Genomic DNA, 20,393 nt, shown 5'->3' with positions numbered 1-20,393 from the left:
AGCATTTTATTTTTTTAAGAGTGAAAAAAATAGGCTTAGGTATCTGCTCTTTCCAATGAAAAATGAAAAGAGAGGTAAAATCAGGCAAAGATCCAGGTTTTGTGGAGCCAGAGGCAGTTGCATTATGAGGAGCCGTCTTTGGGAAGAATAATGCAAAATGATGAATACAAATGCCAGAACGTCACCCGGAGCCCCGGAAGGAGCCTTGCAATTAGGGCCCTTAAACGGAGGCGTCATTAGCCTCTCAGTCAATCTGCTTTGAAGTAAAACCAGGCCATTTTACCCTGAACAAATGCATGCTCATTCTTAACTTCTGTACAAAAGAGATAGCAACTAGAACAGTAAAGCAAAGGAACAGTGTGATTGGGTTTTATCCTTCGCATCAGCACCAAGCGATCCATTGACTGTGGGCCTCCTTTTGTTTCATGTATTGTTTCAGTAGGATTTGTTTCTGGAGAGATGGTAGAAGAAGGAAGCAAGGATGGGGCCAGTCCGTGGTGCTCCTGTCCTCAGTGTGGGCCACTGTGCTAGTTCTACTTGGGACAGAAAGATGGGCCCTGCTTTTCATGAGCGGGTTCTGGAGACGACACGTGCACATAAATAACCACTGCCCAGCATAGGATGCGTTTCCTTTCTTAGAAGGCAGTGAGACACGCTGTTAAAGAAACCCAGAAGAGCTAAGTTTACTGCCAGCTGGGGAAATACGAGCTCTCACAGCAAAGGTAACATTTCAGTGTGCTTTTGATTGATGGGTGACATTTGAAGGTGTGGGGACGCAACGAATCGGGATTTCAAGCAGAGGACTTGCTGCAAAGCACGGAAGAGGGAAAGGCATGAGGCCAGCTTCCTGTGACAGTAATGCAGAAAATGTGGGAAAGGAGACCCCACCGTGTAACGCCAGCAGGGCTAGGTGGAATCTTCCCTTTTGTTGAGTGGGTAGTGGGAAGCCATGAAGAATTTTGAATCGGGAGTGGCAAGGACCTTTGAGGAAGATTAATTGATAGTATTAGGGTGATTTTGGAGATCAGTTTAGCTCAACTTCTCACTTTACAACTTGGATCCAGAAGGGGCAGCGATGTGTCAAGACTTCAGTGTGAGTTTGGGAGCCAACGTGGGTCTCCAGATGGACAATTTCCCCTTCTTGCGACCAAGACATTATGAGTCAGGATCAATCTCCAGCCCTATAACTTGGATCCCAAAAACCTTGTCCCTTCCTACAGCAAGGGGCTGGAAAGTGGCAAGATAAAACAGTTTGGTGGTTATCTAAAATATAGGAGATTTATTTCACAAAAAATCTGTTTTTAAGTCCTTTTTATATAAAGTAGCACTGTCCAATAGAAATGAGATAAGAATTAATTCTAGTAGCCATATTTTAAAAAGTTATAAAATGGTGAAATTAACTTTAGTAACATATTTTACTTACCCAGTAGACTCAAAGCATGATCATCTCAACATTTCATCAATAAAGAAAGTATCATTAATACACTTTACATTTTTTAAAAGTAAGTCTTTGTAACTGTACAGTTAAGGCACATCTATATTTGGACATACCACGTTTGTTATATGAGCTCAATAGCTACCTGGGGCTATTGAACAAAGATGTCAAGCTTTAGACTAAGGTTTAAAAGAGGACAGTTTCTGAATTTCTACTATGGTATTTCCTATTCTAATTAGTCTCACTTATGTCTGATCCAGCTAGTATTAGGAATTGCAAGAAATAACGGAGTAAGTGTCCCTGAAGTCAGACCTCCTTGTGAAATGTGGAGTCTCACTTTTTGTTTTCTAATTTGAAATCTGGGTGAGGGCACTGCATAGATCTCAAGTCCAAGGCCACTCTTTTCCTTGACTCACCGGTCTCAAAAGAGTCCATTCTTCCAGGAAGGTGGTGAGTGCCTTTTCTTAATAATTTTTTTCCCACCTAAAGGTCAGGGTTCAACGTTAACAAAAAAGTCCTAAAAAGTACCAAGCCTGCTTTTTGATAGGAAACGCCAGGGATTGATTGTTTTTTTCCAGCCCCTATTTGAGTTTCACCCATTTCAGTTGCTACAGCCGGTCATAGGTGCTCCCAGCCACCTGTTCTCTGAATATATTCTTTTCCCAACTGACGTCCCCATTTGTTTTGATACTGGAGCAAAGCAGATTCTAGCCATCACTCATTTATTAAGCCCATTCAATCCAAAAAGCTTTGTCCACATGCAGCCAGGAAGACAGAGTCAAAGGCATCATTTGCAAATCTAGTTCTAAAATCTCAGAAAAGCTCATCAATGGATCTAGCCTGTAGCTTAAATCCAAAAGGGAAAATTCGGAGGAAGGAAAGACACTCATCTCTGATTGGAGCTGAAATGGAGGCTATGAGGGGGCTTTAGGAGGCCTTGATTTTTATATCACCCAGAGGACTTGGGGTAGCAAATGTTTTTAGGGCTCTGCACAAAACCCCTGGATGTTCACTGTGCCTGGACACATTGAGGGCTTCCTGTTATAAGCACCTGGGGTTCACTGCGTGATAGCTGTCTCTGTTCTGATCTTCCATGGGGCAGGAAAAGTGCGGGGGAGTTGACATGACAGACAGGAGTTGGAGGGTAAATACCCCAGCTCCCTCCTTCCTCAGGTGGACCATCTCTGAGGCTTGCTCTACAGGGTCTCCCAGGGATCCCCAGCAGGACTGAGCTCCAGTTGCCTGCAGTAGTCACTTATTTATCAACATTCCTTTTATTGCCTTCCCTTTCCTGTCTCATTTCCCCACTCTCTCCATCAGAGCTTCCTAGAATTATTTCCCAGATAAACTGTTTTCACCCAAATCTTTGCCTTGGGGTCTGCTTCTGAGGAACCCAGCCTGAGACATCTGCCCTTGCTCAGGAGTCAGTTGTGTTTGGTGCCAAGGCACGCACGTCGGTCTTGGGCTCTGAGTGCCCCCAGGATAACATTCAGAGTCCCAAGTCTTTGCTCTGCAAATTCCTTCTCTTCCCAGCAGTGCCCAGGGATGGGTCCAGCATTCTTCCTGGTGGGCCCAATCTTCTCGTCTACCATCACTTGTACAGCCACCGCGCTGCTGCCACCCTGGCTCATGGCAGTGCAACATTTGCCACCTTCCCACTGGCCTGGGCGCTTTTGCTGCTCTCTTTCAAGCACAGAAGGCTGTCTCCTTTTAGGGATCACAGTGATTTTTAGGTTTTCAAAGAGACTGACTTTGTTCTTTCTTTCTTAAAGACCACCTTGGATGGGCTCGTGTTAGCCATTCCTGACAGTTCCTTTAAGCCAATGGAGGCGAGTTCCCTCGGGGCTGAGACAGGGGACTTCTTGCCTTGCATCTCCTCTGACAAATGTGTTCCTTTTCGCAGCCCTCTTCTCTTCCATATGAGGTCCCAGCTCACCCCATGCCTGGTCCAACATACCCAGGGATTTCACTGCTCTGAATCTCAACATCCTGGGGAATCAACCATCCTCACCCTTTGCTCCAAGAGCTTCCCAGGTGCAGAGGTGGCATGCTTCTCTGTGCAGGCTGGGGAGTCTGCAGAAGAGTGGGATGACCAAGACCACAGACTCTGACCAGAACCAGACTGCTCTCTGTGCCTCAGTTTCCCCATTTATGAAATGGGGATGACAACATGACTTAGCTCATAGGGTTGTCTGGAAGATGAAACAAGATTGCAGATGTAAAACATACCGTACCCGGGGCACCCTGTTGCTTCATGATTCAGCATGCACGCGCACACGTACGCATCTCCCCTTGAATCGCAGACACGTGAGCACACAGCCTTGCAGTAAAAAATAACCTGAATAGTCAGGCTTCTAGTCTAAGCTTCTGCTACCAGTGCTTCATATTCAGTAAAACTCCTTTAAAAAAAAGATACGAAAACGAAGTTGAAGAGAAGATAAAAGCAAAGCTGTCCAAGGGAACACATCTCTAGTATAAATATTGAACCGGAAGTGGCTTGGAGGTGGAGGTGCGGGTGATTTCTTAAAAGGAGTGGTCAGGGAAGGAGGGGTTTGGGCTTCAGTTCTTTGGTCTTGAACACCTCCTGGAACCTGAAAGAACCCCTGTGCCATTCCCTGGCAGTCAGGGCTCCCCCTTCTGGTAAATGTTCATGGCCTACTGTTCAGTCAAGAGAGTTAATGCAGAAGTTGACTTGCTTCCTCGGAGCCAGAGGAGGCATGGGGATGGTGACTGCTCACAAACCTTGAAGCCCCAACATTGTAGGGGGAGCACATCCATCAGGCTGCTGATAGGGGGAACCCTCCCATGCTACTGACCAGGACATTTGGAGCCCCCGTCTAGGGTCTTCTTTCCGCAGGTCATAGCTTTCCCACTTAAACTACCTGTGACTTCAGACAAGAGACACATCTCTATGTTTCTGTCTGTCCACCTCAAAGTGGAGACACACATAGCAGACTTTCGGGGCTGCTGACACTGCCATCACCAGAGTCACTGTCATCGTCATCCTCTCATTGTCATTGGCTTCTGTGTCTCTGATGATGAGTCCATCTGCTTTCCGGTTTCTGCCTCCTTTCCCTAAGAGGATGCTACGCCCTGATGCTGTTCCCTGAGGGTCCTCTCTCTCAAGTCATACCAGTATTTTCCTAGCTTCTGTCTTCCATTCCTTGAAGAAAGCAAGCAAACAAACAAAGAAGCCCCAAGCATTATTAGGGAAAAAGCAAACAAACAAAACAAGGCAAAACAGAAAGCCGGCAGCTGCCTCTCTCTTCCTTTCCGTGGTGAATGCTGCTTGGTCCAGCCCGGGTGGCAGGGAAGTTTGGGTGATGGGAGGCCAACTTCTCTTCTCAGTAGAAAGTTCCACATAAAGTTAGGGTGGGGCTTCCCTGGTGGCTCAGTGGTTGGGAGTCCGCCTGCCGATGCAGGGGACGCGGGTTCGTGGCCCAGTCCGGGAAGATCCCATATACCGCGGAGCGGCTGGGCCCGTGAGCCATGGCCGCTGAGCCTGCGCATCCGGAGCCTGTGCTCCGCAACGGGAGAGGCCACGGCGGTGAGAGGCCCGCGTACCGCAAAAAAAAAAAAAAAAAAAAAGTTAGGGTGAAGTACAATTTTCTTTCTTCGGGAATTTCATTTCCCAAACCAAGGGACTCTACCAAAGAAGACAAAATCTGCCATGATCATCATGAATCACATTTTCAAAGCTAAGAATTCGAAGCCAGTTGAATATTTAAAAAAAAAAAAAAAAACTCTTCCAGTCCAGCAGCCTTTTATTTTGTTAATTTTATTACCAGGAATGGGATTTATTCTGTGAAAGACATTGTGCTTGGCAGATGTTATCTTATTTAATTGCCATCCCAATCTGGTGAGGTAGCTATTAATTTTTTCAGTGGGTTACTAGAAAATTGGGGTTCAAAGATGTTAAGTAACATTCCTAAGGTCACAGAGTTAGCAGTAGACCCAGGATTTGAATCTGAGTTAATGAGATTCCAAAGCCCATGACCTTGATCTGAGTTTCTCTCTATACCAACCCTTTATCTATCCACGAATTCTTTTCTTTTTTAAAAATCTATTTATTTTATTTTATTTTTGGCTGCGTTGGGTCTTCATTGCTGCGCGCGGACTTTCTCTAGCTGCAGCGAGCGGGGGCTACTCTTTGTTGCAGTGCACGGGCTTCTCATTGCAGTGGCTTCTCTTTGTTGCGGAGCACAGGCTCTAGGTGCATGGGCTTCAGTAGTTGTGGCACGCGGGCTCAGTAGTTGTGGTTCGTGGGCTCTAGAGCGCAGGCTCGGTTGTTGTGACACACGGGCTTAGTTGCTCCGCGGCATGTGGGATCTTCCCGGACCAGGGCTCAAACCCGTGTCCCCTGCATTGGCAGGAGGATTCTTGACCACTGCGCCACCAGGGAAGTCCCCACAAATTCTATAGTATGACTAATATGTATCTGTTACCTGGGAATCGGGTATTAATGGACCATTGATACAGATATGATCATAGGTTAAGAGGCCCAGGGGATCGCTATGCTATCCTTTAATTGGGATTCTCAGTATTTTTAAAACAAATGAACTCAGTTTTTACCAACTTGGAATTTATGCCTGGCCTGACTATATCTGATATTTCTCCCTTTGTGAAGCCCCTCACCCTCTCCTGACCCACAGATGTTCCTTGCTGCCTGCCAAAGCGCCCGTAGGAAGTTACAGATCTTCAAAAACTGGAGGTGCAGGCCCAGGTGTGGGGCTCAGGGCAGGAAGCCAGCTCTTGCTTCCCCATCAGGCAGGCACAGAGCTAAGGACCGCAGTCATTTTCATTCTTTTAAACACTGAAGAAAAAAACTGAACTTTTAGATGAAATGAAATGGTTTAATGTATAATATTAATATAATTGATGTCTTTCTACCAGTGTAGTTGTAAAATAAAACTTTTAATATTTTTTTATGGGTGAAGGGATGTACAGAGTCAAAAGCGCCTTGGGCCCAATGGAAGCATCATGTGGCACATGGCAACTCACACCAAAGCCTGAAGCAAAAACTAACCTTAGCAAATCCAGTTGTATTATTTTGAATGCTTATGGGCATTTGAACTGTCCTGGAACTGGGCTTGGGGGGGCTCAGGAGAACACCCATATAGTGATCACAGCATCAATTTGCCATCTGCCAAACCAAGGAAATTAGAATCACCTATGAGGAGAGGGGGGCAACCTTGTTTGAGTTACCTTTAGGGTCTACAACAGCTTGCTCTGAGCTTGACCGCTTGGCCACATAAACTATACCAAAGTACCACAAGGCAAATAGATGCCTGTCATTAAGACAAGTCTACAGTGCGGGTCTAGAAATCTCCAAATAGGTCAGTGTCTTTAATGGTGCTGTTCGGTACGAAGCCAATTAGCCGCAGGTGGCTATTAAAATTGAAATTTAGCTAATTAAAATTGATCACAATCAAAAACTCAGTTCCTCAGCTTCGCTGACCACATTTCAATAGCCACATGTGGCCAGGGGCTCCCTATTGGACACTGCAGATATAGAACATATCCATTGCTGTAAAAAGTTCCATTAGACAGTGTTGGGTCTATGCTGTATGCACAGCTTGTTTACTACTATTGGCTTTGTGGTTTCCCAAGAGCAAAATCTTAAGTCACAGACCCCCACAGAGAAGAACGCTTGGACTTTCAAATCTTGATTCTGCTGGTGGCAACGCTGCCCTTGCAATGTTCCATCTGTTGCTGTGAGAATCCAGTGTTTAGGGAGGCCAAGTAGAGAACCAAGTGGGCGCGCCTGCTTTAATGAAAAGATGGGAATGATTTGCAATCAATTCCGTCATTACTTCTAAGTGAGTGTTTTTCAAGTTCTTGAGATCAGTTTGTTCTCGTGGGCAAATTAAGCATGTCTTCAAAAATCTCGTTTGTGCCATTAAACTGATGAGCACACTCTTCCTGATGCAGAGATAAATTTCAGCTCCGACAAGGTCCACGGATGACACATGCTAAATTGGTGAGCTCTTAATTAATGAGGTTTTAGTAGAACTATCATTTTCTCTAGTAAACATTTCGTTTCAGTTGCGTTTTCAGAATTTGAGTTGCCTAAGAGACTAATTAACATATAAGAGACATTGAATTCCTCTGTAACTATGTGAATGATTTCCCTTTTTCCCTTTGCTGGTATTTGGTATCGCATTCATTTCCCAGACTGGCCCAAAGAAGCAAAGAATAACACCCTAGGCGGGCCCATAAGGTCACGTATAATATTTGTGGACTATAATATTAGGGACTCTTGTTCTTGATATTTCCTTAACATAAATTTAAGAAATTCTGGAAATCTCTGTTTGAATGGAAACAGATGATAAGTAACCTTTCTCATCTAGATAGCTCAAGAACTATCTTTTGCAGTTCATTATACCACCGCACATTTCCCGACACTGTGTTTTGAGTTACCCTGCAGTTCCAGGAGCTGTAATAACAGGTTTTCAGAGAGAATTTAAAAACCTATGGAGAACTAGTGTGGGAAACACTCACATGACTCACATAAAGTTTCTGATAAGTACTTGAGCCCGTAAATCTATTCAAGATGTTCTTGTTCAGCATTTCACATTTATCTGGTTATAGATCACCCCTTTTAAAAGCCCCTCAACGTTAGTGTATGTTAGTGTTGTTGTATGTTAGTGTTGGTTCTTGAAACTTTGGGGAAATACAGTATGGGCCTCAACATGAACTCATGAACTGCCCCTCATTCTGGTTACTGGCTCCCTTTGAAGTAGGAGCCCCTAGTTGGGAATCTTTGTTTTATATAAAACATTCCTTCTGCAAGGTACCCTGGGTGCCAGGCGGGTTACCTGACTGCCCCTTCCCCTTACTCCTTCTGTCGCCAGACACTCCCTATGTTCCCCGAGTAGTATCTCCACCCAAACTGTTTCATGGTGCTAGTGCTTGAGCATCATGATGGGGTTTTGGTGCGCCTATCTTAGATGACTGTGATAGTATAGAGATATACAATTTAAGTTCCCAGTGGTACCCAAAGGAAGAAATGAGAAAGCTCTACTGCGTTGGAAAAATTATACTTCTTACTTTCCAAATTCATCCTATCATTTCAATTTTGGGCTGAATTTTCTTGCCTTATTCCTTTAGAATTTTTCTCTGCCAAGACATAGCATCTTCAATTCATGCCAGGCCAGCCTTCTCTTGGTGATGAATGTGCTGTGATGCGAGATAGAATATGTTATACTGTATCATTTGGCTTGGAAAAAGTGTTAGTTGCTAACAGAATTGAGTAGTAACACTATTTGTTCCTCCTTTTAAAAAGAGTGCGTTGGGACTTCCCTGGTGGTCCAGTGGTAAAGAATCCGCCTTCCAATGCAAAGGACACGGGTTCGATCCCTGGTCGGGGAACTAAGATCCCATATGCCGCGGGGCAACTAAGCCTGCGCGCCACAACTACTGAGCTCACGCGCCTCAATGAGAGAGCCCACATGCCACAAACTACAGAGCGCGCGTGCCCTGGACCCCACATGCCACAAGTACAGAGCCCACACGCCCTGGAGCCTGCACACCACAACTGAAGAGAGAAAACCTGCACGCCACAACTAGAGAGAAGCCCGTGTACCGCTGCAACTAGAGAGAAGCCTGCATGCCACGACACAGAGCCTGCGCACTGCAACAACAGATCTTGCATGCCTCAGTGAAGATCCCGCATGCCACAACTAAGACCCAACACAGCCAAAATAAATAAATAAATAAATAAATAAACCATAAAACGAGTGCATTGATCATTCATTATTTATTAAACACTTTTCTTCACACATATACAAATTTGGCTCTGAAACTTAGGTGAGGCACAGGCACGTGGATGTTCAGCATGGTGCCTGGTTTCTGACTTTGGGGTCAAGAGAACAGTGTCTCTCTGGCTGTGTATATAGTAGAGCTAATAATGGGTCCTGCCTTGCAGGTGTGTTGGGAAAGGAGCTGATATAGCACAGAGTTAGCATGAGTGAAAAAAATGATGAATATTTTTATATTGTTGTCCATTTATTTCCATGGTTTTCTGAGCAACTGAATTGTGCGGGAGAGAGTCAGTGGTTTATACCTCATTGTTTTTCCTCTTTTTTTTTCCTGGGTCTTCCCTTCCATGCCTCTTCATACCCATGGTGTCTCTATTCTTTGCATTTGTTTACCTTCTCCTCACCTCAGTTCCTTTCTTCCTCTTCTTCGGTCTGATTTTCAAAATCCAGCCTTACCAGAAAGGGTTTAAAATATGTTAGTCTTGGCGTTTTGCCATTGGTTTCTGACCTGTTTCTTATTTGCCTTGCACTCCTCCTATATGTCACTGGAATTGAATCTTTTAAAAAATATATTTTATTTTATTTTTAGTTGAAATATAGTTGATTTACAATGTTGTATAGTTTCAGTGTACAGCAAAGTGATTCAGTTATACGTATATAAAAGTATATGCGTATATATTCTTTTCCAGGTTCTTTTCCATTACAGGATATTACAAGATACTGAATATGGTTCCCTGTGCTATACAGTAGGTCCTTGTTGTGTATCTATTTTATATATAGTAGTGTATTTGTTAATCCCAAACTCGGTAGTGTATCCCTCACCACCCTTTCCCCTTTGGTAACCATAAGCTTGTTTTCTAAGTCTATTATCTGTTTCTGTTTTGTAGATAAGTTCATTTGTGTCATACTTTAGATTCCACATGTAAGTGATATCGTATGGTATTTGTCTTTGTCTGACTTACTTCACTTAGTGTGATCGTCTCTAGGTCCATCCATCTTGCTGCAAATGGCATTGCTTGGAATTGAATCTTTCTTTTTTTTTTTTTCGGTACGTGGGCCTCTCACTGCTGTGGCCTCTCCCGCTGTGGAGCACAGGCTCCGGACGCGCAGGGCCAGAGGCCATGGCTCATGGGCCCAGCCGCTCCGCGGCACGTGGGACCCTCCCGGACCGGGGCACAAACCCGCGTCCCCTGCATCGGCACACAGGCTCTCAACCACTGCACCACCAGGGAAGCCCGGAATTGAATCTTTTTATGTTTACATTGTATTCGAATCTCTAGACCTATGTAGTCCAATACAGTAGTTAGTAGCCCACATGTAGCTAGCTATTGAAATGATATTTTAATTAATAACACTCAATAAAATTAAAAATTGAGTTCCTCTGTTGCACTAGCCACATCCCAGTGCTTAAAATCACACGTAGCTAATGACCATCGTACTGGATAATGCAGCTAGAACATTTCCATCCTTGCTGGAATTTCTATTGGAAAGTAATACTCTAGGTACTTGCCAGTCTTGCCTTTTTTGTTGTTTTGGAATATTTGGGGTGTACGGTGAGTCTCCTTAGATGAGGACTTAGAGGTGAAGGGTATTTCTGACCCAGCTCACAATGGCTTCCAAGCCTTCAGTGCATGGCTTCAAATGTTGGTGCGGATGCAGAAGAAAATCCTCAGCCCATGAGAAGGCTCAGGTTAATACTGAGCAAGTCCAATGCCTTCTTGCAGGTGTGGGAGCCTTAGGCCCAGACCCACCATGACACCCAGATAAATACAGCATTTCCCAAGAGGGGTCTCAAAGGTATCTGCACACCGGGATCCTGGTGAGGAAGGCCCACCATTCATTTGGGTAGTGTAGGGTGAGGAGGCCAGAGTCAACACTGCCATATGTATGGGGGCAGTTGTGTTTTGGGGTTTTTTTTTCGTTTTTTTTTTTTTTTGTTGTTGTTTAATTTTAACATCTTTATTGGAGTATAATTGCTTTACAATGGTGTGTTAGTTTCTGCTGTATAACACAGTGAATCAGCTATATGTATACATATATCCCCATATCTCTTCCCTCTTGCATCTCCCTCCCTCCCACCCTCCCTATCCCACCCCTCTAGGTGGTCACAGAGCACCGAGCTGATCTCCCTGTGCTATGCGGCTGCTTCCCACTAGCTGTCTGTTTTACGTTTGGTAGTGTATATATGTCCATGCCACTCTCTCACTTCATCCCAGCTTATCGTTCCCCCTCCCCATGTCCTCAAGTCCATTCTCTACATCTGAGTCTTTATTCCTGTCCTACCCCTAGGTTCTTCAGAACCTTTTTTTGTTTTTAGATTCCATATATATGTGTTTTTCCATATGGTATTTGTTTTCCTCTTTCTGACTTACTTCACTCTGTATGACAGACTCTAGGTCCATCCACCTCATTACAAATAACTCAATTTAGTTTCCTTTTATGGCTGAGTAATATTCCATTGTATAGATGTACCACATCTTCTTTATCCCTTCATCTGTTGATAGGCACTTAGGTTGCTCCCATGTCCTGGCTGTTGTAAATAGAGCTGCAGTGAACATTGTGGTACATGACTCTTTTTGAATTATGGTTTTCTCAGGGTATATGCCCAGTAGTGTGATTGTTGGGTCATATAGTAGTTCTACTTTTAGTTTTTTAAGGAACCTCCATACTGTTCTCCGTAGTGGCTGTATCAATTTACATTCCTACCAATAGTGCAAGAGGGTTCCCTTTTCTCTGCACTCTCTCCGGCATTTACTGTTTGCAGATTTTTTCATGATGGCCATTCTGACCAGTGTGAGGTGATACCTCATTGTAGTTTTGATTTGCATTTCTCTAATGATTAATGATGTTGAGCATCCTTTCATGTGTTTGTTGGCAATCTATATATCTTTGGAGAAATGTCTATTTAGGTCTTATGCCCATTTTTGGATTGGGCTGTTTGTTTTTTTCATATTGAGCGGTATGAGCTGCTTGTATATTTTGGAAATTAATCCTTTGTCCGTTGCTTGGTTTGCAAATATTTCTCCCATTCTGAGGGGTTGTCTTTTCATCTTGTTTATGATTTCCTTTGCTGTGAAAAACCTTTTAAGTTTCATTAGGTCCCATTTGTTTATTTTTGTTTTTATTTCCCTTTCTCTAGGAGATGGGTCAAAAAGGATCTTACTGTGATTTATGTCACAGAGTGTTCTGCCTATGTTTTCCTCTAAGAGTTTTCTAGTGTCTGGCCTTACATTTAGGTCTTTAATCCATTTTGAGTTTATTTTTGCATATGGTGTTAGGGAGTGTTCTAATTTCATTCTTTTATATGTAGCTGTCCAGTTTTCCCAGTACAACTTATTGAAGAGGCTGTCCTTTCTCCATTGTATATTCTGGCCTCCTTTATCAAAGATAAGGTGACCATATGTGCGTGGGTTTATCTCTGGGCTTTCTATCCTGTTCCGTTGATCTATATTTCTGTTTTTGTGCCAGTACCATACTGTCTTGATTACTGTAGCTTTGTAGTATAGTTGCTAGTAGTAATCTCTCATGATCCTTTGTATTTCTGCAGTGTCAGCTGTTACATCTCCTTTTTCATTTCTCATTCTATTGATTTGAGTCTTCTCCCTTTTTTTCTTGATGAGTCTGGCTTATGGTTTATCAATTTTGTTTATCTTCTCAAAGAACCACCTTTTAGTTTTATTGATCTTTGCTATTGTTTCCTTCATTTCTTTTTCATTTATTTCTGATCTGATTTTTATGATTTCATTCCTTCTGCTAACTTTGGTGGGGTTTTTTTGTTCTTCTTTCTCTAATTGTAGGGTAAGGTTGTTTATTTGAGAGTTTTCTTGTTTCTTGAGGTAGGATTGTATTGCTATAAATTCCCTCTTAGAACTGCTTTTGCTGCATCCCATAGGTTTTGGGTTGTCATGTTTTCATTGTCACTTGTTTTGAGGTAGTTTTTGATTTCCTTTTTGATTTCTTCAGTGATCTCTTGGTTATTTAGTCATGTATTGTTTAGCCTCCACGTGTTTGTATTTTTTACAGTTTTTTTCCCTGTAACTGATATCTAGTCTCATAGTGTCGTGGTTGGAAAAGATACTTGATATGATTTCAATTTCTTTAAATTTACCAAGGCTTGATTTGTGACCCAAGATATGATCTGTCCTGGAGAATGTTCCATGAGCACTTGAGAAGAATGTGTATTCTGTTGTTTTTGGATGGAATGTCCTATAAATATCGATTAAGTCCATCTTGTTTAATGTATCATTTAAAGCTTGTGTTTCCTTATTTATTTTCATTTTGGATGATCTGTCCATTGGTGAAAGTAGGGTGTTATAGTCCCCTACTATGATTGTGGTACTGTCGATTTCCCCTTTTATGGCTGTTAGTATTTGCCTTATGTATTCAGGTTCTCCTATGTTGGTCGCATAAATATTTACAATTGTTATATCTTCTTCTTGGATTGATCCCTTGATCATTATGCAGTGTCTTTCTTTGTCTCTTGTAATAGTCTTTATTTTAAAGGCTATTTTCTCTGATATGAGAATTGCTACTCCAGCTTTCTTTTGATTTCCATGTGCATGGAATACCTTTTTCCATCCCCTCACTTTCAGTCTGTATGTGTCCCTAGGTCTGAAGTGGGTCTCTTGTAGACAGCATATATACGGGTCTTGTTTTTGTATCCATTCAGCCAGTCTGTGTCTTTTGGTTGGAGCATTTAATCCATTTACATTTAAGGTAGTTATCGATATGTATGTTCCTCTTACCATTTTCTTAATTGTTTTGGGTTTGTTATTGTAGGTCTTTTCTTTCTCTTGTGTTTCCTGCCTAGAGAAGTTCCTTTAGCATTTGTTGTAAAGCTGGTTTGGTGGTGCTGAATTCTCTTAGCTTTTGCTTGTCTGTAAAGGTTTTAATTTCTCCGTCGAATCTGAATGGGATCCTTGCTGGGTAGAGTAATCTTGGTTGTAGGTTTTTCCCTTTCGTCACCTTAAATATGTCCTGCCATACCCTTCTGGCTTGCAGAGTTTCTGCTGAAAGATCAGCTGTTAACCTTATGGGTATTCCCTTGTGTGTTATTTGTTGCTTTTCCCCTGCTGCTTTTAGTGTTTTTTCTTTGTACTTAATTTTTGATAGTTTGATTAATATGTGTCTTGGCATGTTTCTCTTTGGATTTAGCCTGTATGGGGCTCTTTGTGCTTCCTGGACTTGACTGACTCTTTCCTTTCCCCTACTAGGGAAGTTTTCAACTATAATCTCTTCAAATATTTTCTCAGACCCTTTCTTTTTCCTTTCTTCTTCTGGGACCCCTATAATTCGAATGTTGGTGTATTTAATGTTGTCCCAGAGGTCTCTGAGACTGTCCTCAATTGTTTTCATTCTTTTTTCTTTATTCTGCTCTGCAGTAGTTATTTCTACTATTTTATCTTCCAGATCACTTATCCGTTCTTCTGCCTCAGTTATTCTGCTATTGATTCCTTCTAGAGAATTTTTAATTTCATTTATTGTGTTGTTCATCACTGTTTGTTTGCTCTTTAGTTCTTCTAGGTCCTTGTTAAACGTTTCTCGTATTTTGTCCATTCTATTTACAAGATTTTGGATCATCTTTACTATCATTACTCTGAATTCTTTTTCAGGTAGACTGCCTATTTCCTCTTCATTTGTTTGGTCTGGTGGGTTTTTACCTTGCTCCTTCATCTGCTGCGTATTTCTCTGTCTTCTCATTTTGCTTAACTTACTGTGTTTGAGGGTCTCCTTTTCACAGTTGCGGGTTCATAGTTCCCGTTGTTTTTGGTGTCTGCCCCCAGTGGGTAAGGTTGGTTCAGTGCATTTTGTAGGCTTCCTGGTGGAGGGGACTGGTGCTTGTGTTCTGGTGGATGAAGCTGGATCTTGTCTTTCTGGGGGGCAGGACCGCTTCCGGTGGTGTTTTTTGGAGTGTCTGTGAACTTAGTATGATTTTAGGCAGCCTCTATGCTAATGGGTGGGATGTGTTCCTGTCTTGCTACTTGTTTGGCATAGGGTGTCCAGCACTGCAGCTTGCTGGTCTTTGAGTGGAGCTGGGTCTTAGCATTGAGACGGCGATCTCTGGGACAGCTCTTGCCGATTGATATTACGTGGGGCCCCGAGGTCTCTGGTGGACCAATTTCCTGAACTCGGCTCTCCCACCTGAGAGGCTTAGGTCTGACACCTGGCCAGAACACCAAGACCTGACCAACCACATGGTGTGCTTTTGACCAAAGACTCTTCTATTATTCTTCCTGAGATATCGTCTCTACATTTCCAACTTCCTGGTTTCTTTTCTTTGAGTATTTTCTCTTTTATAGGATAATTCCTGGAAAGGACGGTGACTAGTCATCCAAAGAAAGATGGAGTTTCTGCTAGTGTTGGAGGGTCTCCTGCAGAGGTGGGGAGGTGGCTGTGGCTCACCATGGGGACAAGGACACTGGCAGAACAGGAATTCTGTTTTTAAACAGAGAAGGAACTTTATCCAGAGGCAACCATCTTCAGTAGCCATGGTCCTCCAAGTTCATGGTTCTCTCCCCCACAGCAGCCTGGGAAAGGCCCAGACCTGGAGGTTGCCTGTTGTAGTCACCAGAAAGCAGTTCCTCCCTCAGAGAAATTAAGTAGATTTCTGTGTTCGCATCAGCAAGATAGAGATATCAGATACTTGCTTCATGTTGTATAGGAGCAGAGGTGATGAAGAATTTACTACCTGACTAAATTAATCTGATCCTCACTCCAAAGAGGACTCTGGTGATAGCTTTCTGTTGTTTATGGTGCCCAAACGTAGACGAAAGAGACCAGGTTATGAAATCAAAAAACCATGTGCTTCATTTGTGGCTTTGCCAGTTCACCAAGTATTAACCATTGATTAAATTCACCAAGCCTCACTTTCTCCCGTCTAAGTGGGAATGAAATTTTCAACGTGGCTAATAATGTAAGTACCGTGCTGGTAGTATCTTACTTTGTCATTGCTTTTCAAATGAGCAGGAAAGACACTTGTACATATTGACGAGTATTCCTTTTAGGAGCAGTAAAACATTTCACATATATGGCACTTTTGGAAAAGGCAATAATGAGAAGTACAGGCACAAGATTTTTCTTAATGTTATGTAGTACCCATATACTATATTTCTATCAGTCAAGTTGTTTGAAAACATAGTTACATGGTGGAGCTAGCAAGATGTATGTGTACCTGTATATTGCTCTGTTTAATATCATCCTTTTTGATATTCCCCATTCCAATTTCTACCACCCACTACACACATACGTACAAATAGATGAACTTATATTTCACAGAGAAGTAGAGGTAATATTCAAAACGTTCCCTAAACACCTCAGGATGGACTCCTTTGTTATGGCTTGATTTTTGGAAGAAGAGAGAGCTTCCTTCTTTTGATGCCATCCCTTCCAAAGCCCTGGATTCCTTCCTCTACCTCGTGACTTTAATTATCACTTCTCTTCTCGCATATATAATCTTTCCTGCTCCCTGGCTATATCACCAGGGTCAATTAGCATCTCAAATTGCCCCTTGGTTTAAAAAAAATCCCAAAAGACGTTTATCTTCCCTGTACTCCTTGCTACTCTCTCTCTTTTCAGTAGTTCCCCTAGGAGGCTTTAATTGTCAAATCCAAAGGCCAGTGTTTGATCTTCATCTTCCTTGAACTACTTTGTAACATTTCTTGATACCCGTTTTACTTTTCAAATCTTTCTTTCTCTTTGATTTCTAGTTCTTTGGTTTATCTTAATTTTTCTTATATTTCTTTGATTCGTCTTATCATTCTTTGCTGGCTGTTCTATTCCCATCAAACCTTGTGATTCCCCAAGAATTGTTCTTGGCTTCCTTCAGGGCCTCACAGTACATTCTATCCCAGGATGATCTTAAATCCTCCTGGCTTTAAGTGTCATTTATATGCTAATTACTCTTGAATCTTTGGCCCTGGCTTCTCCCTCAGTCTCCAGATCTTTCCATGTAGATACATGACATTTTCTACATGGATATCTTATAGCAATATCAACTTTACAATTGCCAACTTTTATTATTGCTTCTCTCAGTGGTAGCAAAGTTTGCTCAGTTTGCCCAATAGAAATCACAGTCATTCTCATTGCCAATTCTCTCCCTCCCTCGCTCAGGCACAAGTCACTTCTTAGTTCTACCTTGGACTTTTGCCTCGAGTTTGGTTTCCTTTCGTCCTAATGGTACTCATGCCTTAGTCTTATCTCTGTTCTCTCTACTAGGGGTTGTTGCTTCCTGCTTAGTCTTTTTTTCCCTTTCTTTCTTAATTAATTAATTTATTTTTTTATCTGCGTCGGGTCTTAGTTGCGGCACGCAGGATCTTTGTTGAGGTGCGCAGGCTCTTTGGTTGCGGTGCGCGGGCTTCTCCCTAGTTGTGGCGTGTGGGTTCTCTCCCTCTAGTTGTGGGCGCGGGCTCCAGAGCACGTGGGCTCTCTCATTGAGGTGCGCGAGCTCAGTAGCTGTGGCTCGCCAGCTTAGTTGCCCTGTGGCATGTGGGATCTTAGTTCCCCGACCAGGGGTCGACCCCGTGTGCCCTGCATTGGAAGGCGGATTCTTTACCACTGGACCACCAGGGAAGCTTCCTACTTAGGAACTAGTGTCAGGTGATTTGGGGAGTGTTCGAGAAGCAGGACTTTGCTGTGGTTGGGATGCTTCAGAAGTAGAGGCTATTCTCTGAGTATAGAGAGGATTAACACATCGGATCTCTGAATCTTATCTATGAGGGGGAAGAATAAATTGAAGCTAAAATTATTTAGTAAAGAAGCAGCAGTCACTCACATGAGCCAAGCTAGAGTGACGTTCGGCCATTTCTATGGTTTGGACAGTGTTCTTGTTTCATCTGAATGCAGGTGTAATTATAGAGTGGTCTTGTGTTTGTCTTGAACCACTGTGGTCACAGAGTGGCTTTGTCTGATGTTGATGTTCTGTGGAATTGTTCCTGGTCGACAGGAGAACACCAAGGCCCAGCTGTGGGTATCTGCCGGCTCCTAGATGTCGGGGCTACTTTTTACTCCTCACGTTTTGCCCCCTGGTTCCAATGGGTCCCTCTAGCCTTCTACTCTACCCTTGACACACTCTCGCCCACTTGTTTCTACTGTTTTTCCTGCTTTTGCTGTTTTTCCTGTTTGTACTGCTTTGTGACTTTGCAGCCACACTGAAAGTCTCATCGTTTTCGTAACCAGGCCATGCCATTTCCTACCTTTCTGTCCTTGGCTTTTTCTGAAAACTGACTCTCATTATCACTCGTATATTTCTGGCTGGAAAACACAAAATCATCAAGTGTCTCCTTCTTCAGTTACATTGTGGCACTTTTCTGTCTCACACTGTCATATATTTGTTTCCCTCACTGTATTATTCCCTTCCCGGTGAATAACATGCCAGCTTACAACTTTGAGCCACTTATCCTTTAGGCTTCTCAGTTTGTTTCTTTGTAAATTGGGTAATACCAACCCAAAAGTGTTGTTGTGACACTTAATATGTACGAAGTGCTTAGACCATTCCCTGGGCCATAGTAAATAACAAATAAGTTCTATTTATTATTATTATTATTATTGGTGGCGTTGGTGGCATACGGCAGTGTTGTCAATTTTGTTATTGTTTTAACAATGTTTCGACAATGAATTCAGGGCCTGACCCACAAAGTGGTGGTAGAAGAAATGTTTTGTACTTGTATATTTCTTTCCACTGTAAAGCACTTGCGTGGTTATTATTTGACTTAGATTTAGGACAATATAAGGTAATTCTTTTCATCCCCAGTTTGAAATTGAGGGAACAAATGTAGTCATTAGCTGGTGTGTTCGTGATAACGCTCAAAACAGTTGAGGTATGATACTTGAACTAGGGTCTTCCCATATCTGATTCAGTGTTTCTCAAACTGAATATGCCGAGTTAAATAACAACTTTTCCATATGCATTATTGTAATCAAACCACACTTCCCAGGTTGTGCAGTCTCTTGATATATACTCGAGAAAATACTGAATGATCTCAGTCATTTTAGTGTATTGGAGTCTAGTTGAGAAAACGGAGCCAAAAGTTGAGTCTCTTCAAGGAATCCACATATAATGGATTTTGATATTTGGGAGCATACAACACAGACACACATACACATCCTAATATTCTTATATGAGACATGGGATATGGATTTTTAAAATGAAAGTTTGATAGTAACTGTAACTGTTCTCTCCTAGCAGGTTGTTCATGCCTAGTGACTGTGGTCTGTTGTTACGAAAATTTCAACTCTAATTTTAGCTGATTCAAGTATGTGCTTCCACGAGTTTGCAGCTAGAAGGCTAATGCTAGCAGCCTACAATATTAAGAATATAGTGGTGTGGGATGCTGGGCTGGGGAGAAGGATACTAAGAATTATGTAGCAGAAATAGATCAGATCTGGCAAAGAGATTTAGTGTTTCAGTGGAGTCCATTTGCAGGGTTGCAGTTGGTATGCAATGTAAATTATTGCCTAGAGAAGGGCAATGATTTGAAATCCAACAGCAGAGAATAAATAGGCAAATTGTTCCATTCTTTGAAATAGCAAGAAAGAATTATCTCTTAATTCTCTTGTGCTGTCACTGTCCATTTTGATACGGAAACACTGGATTCTTTCTACCTTTCATTTGGTCATTGCCTTTCGTTAAATTTTCCTTGTTGTAGTGGGTGGCCACTGTTATAAAGCAAGAAAGACTAATAAATGAAGATTGACTGCCTTTTATTGCATAAGCCAACGTCACAGACTTTGGAATTAATATTTGCTAATTTTGCTTGAATTTAGTGCAAGTCAACTGTTGTGATTTTTAAGTATTTTCGGGTTTAGAATGCATGTGGCAGTGTTTTTTATAATCTTATGTAATATTTTAGTATTGATTGTGCTACAAATTAAATATTTCTACTTTGGTCCTTCAGTTGCATGCTATTGTATTACTTAACATGGGAATTATTTTACAAACCTAGCTTTTTCTCTATACCTAAAGTTGAAATGTTTTATGTACTTGTCAGTAAATTTCATTTTCATCAAAGGTATCTTTGACTAAGAATAGTAGAGGGGCCCATGGAGCAATGCAGTATGCTTGGAGAAAGAGTAGACTCACCAGTCCGGGAGTAGTTACTGGGGACTCACTGGCCTAAGGTGGCAATTAGGTTCTGAAACAGCATAACACATAGTCCTCTGAACTCCAGAAGTTTACACTCTGTATCAGTGTTTACAGATCC

This window comes from Tursiops truncatus, chromosome X, assembly GCF_011762595.2.
Source record: "Tursiops truncatus isolate mTurTru1 chromosome X, mTurTru1.mat.Y, whole genome shotgun sequence".
NCBI lineage: Eukaryota > Metazoa > Chordata > Mammalia > Artiodactyla > Delphinidae > Tursiops > Tursiops truncatus.
Note: the sequence above shows the minus strand (reverse complement) of the source record.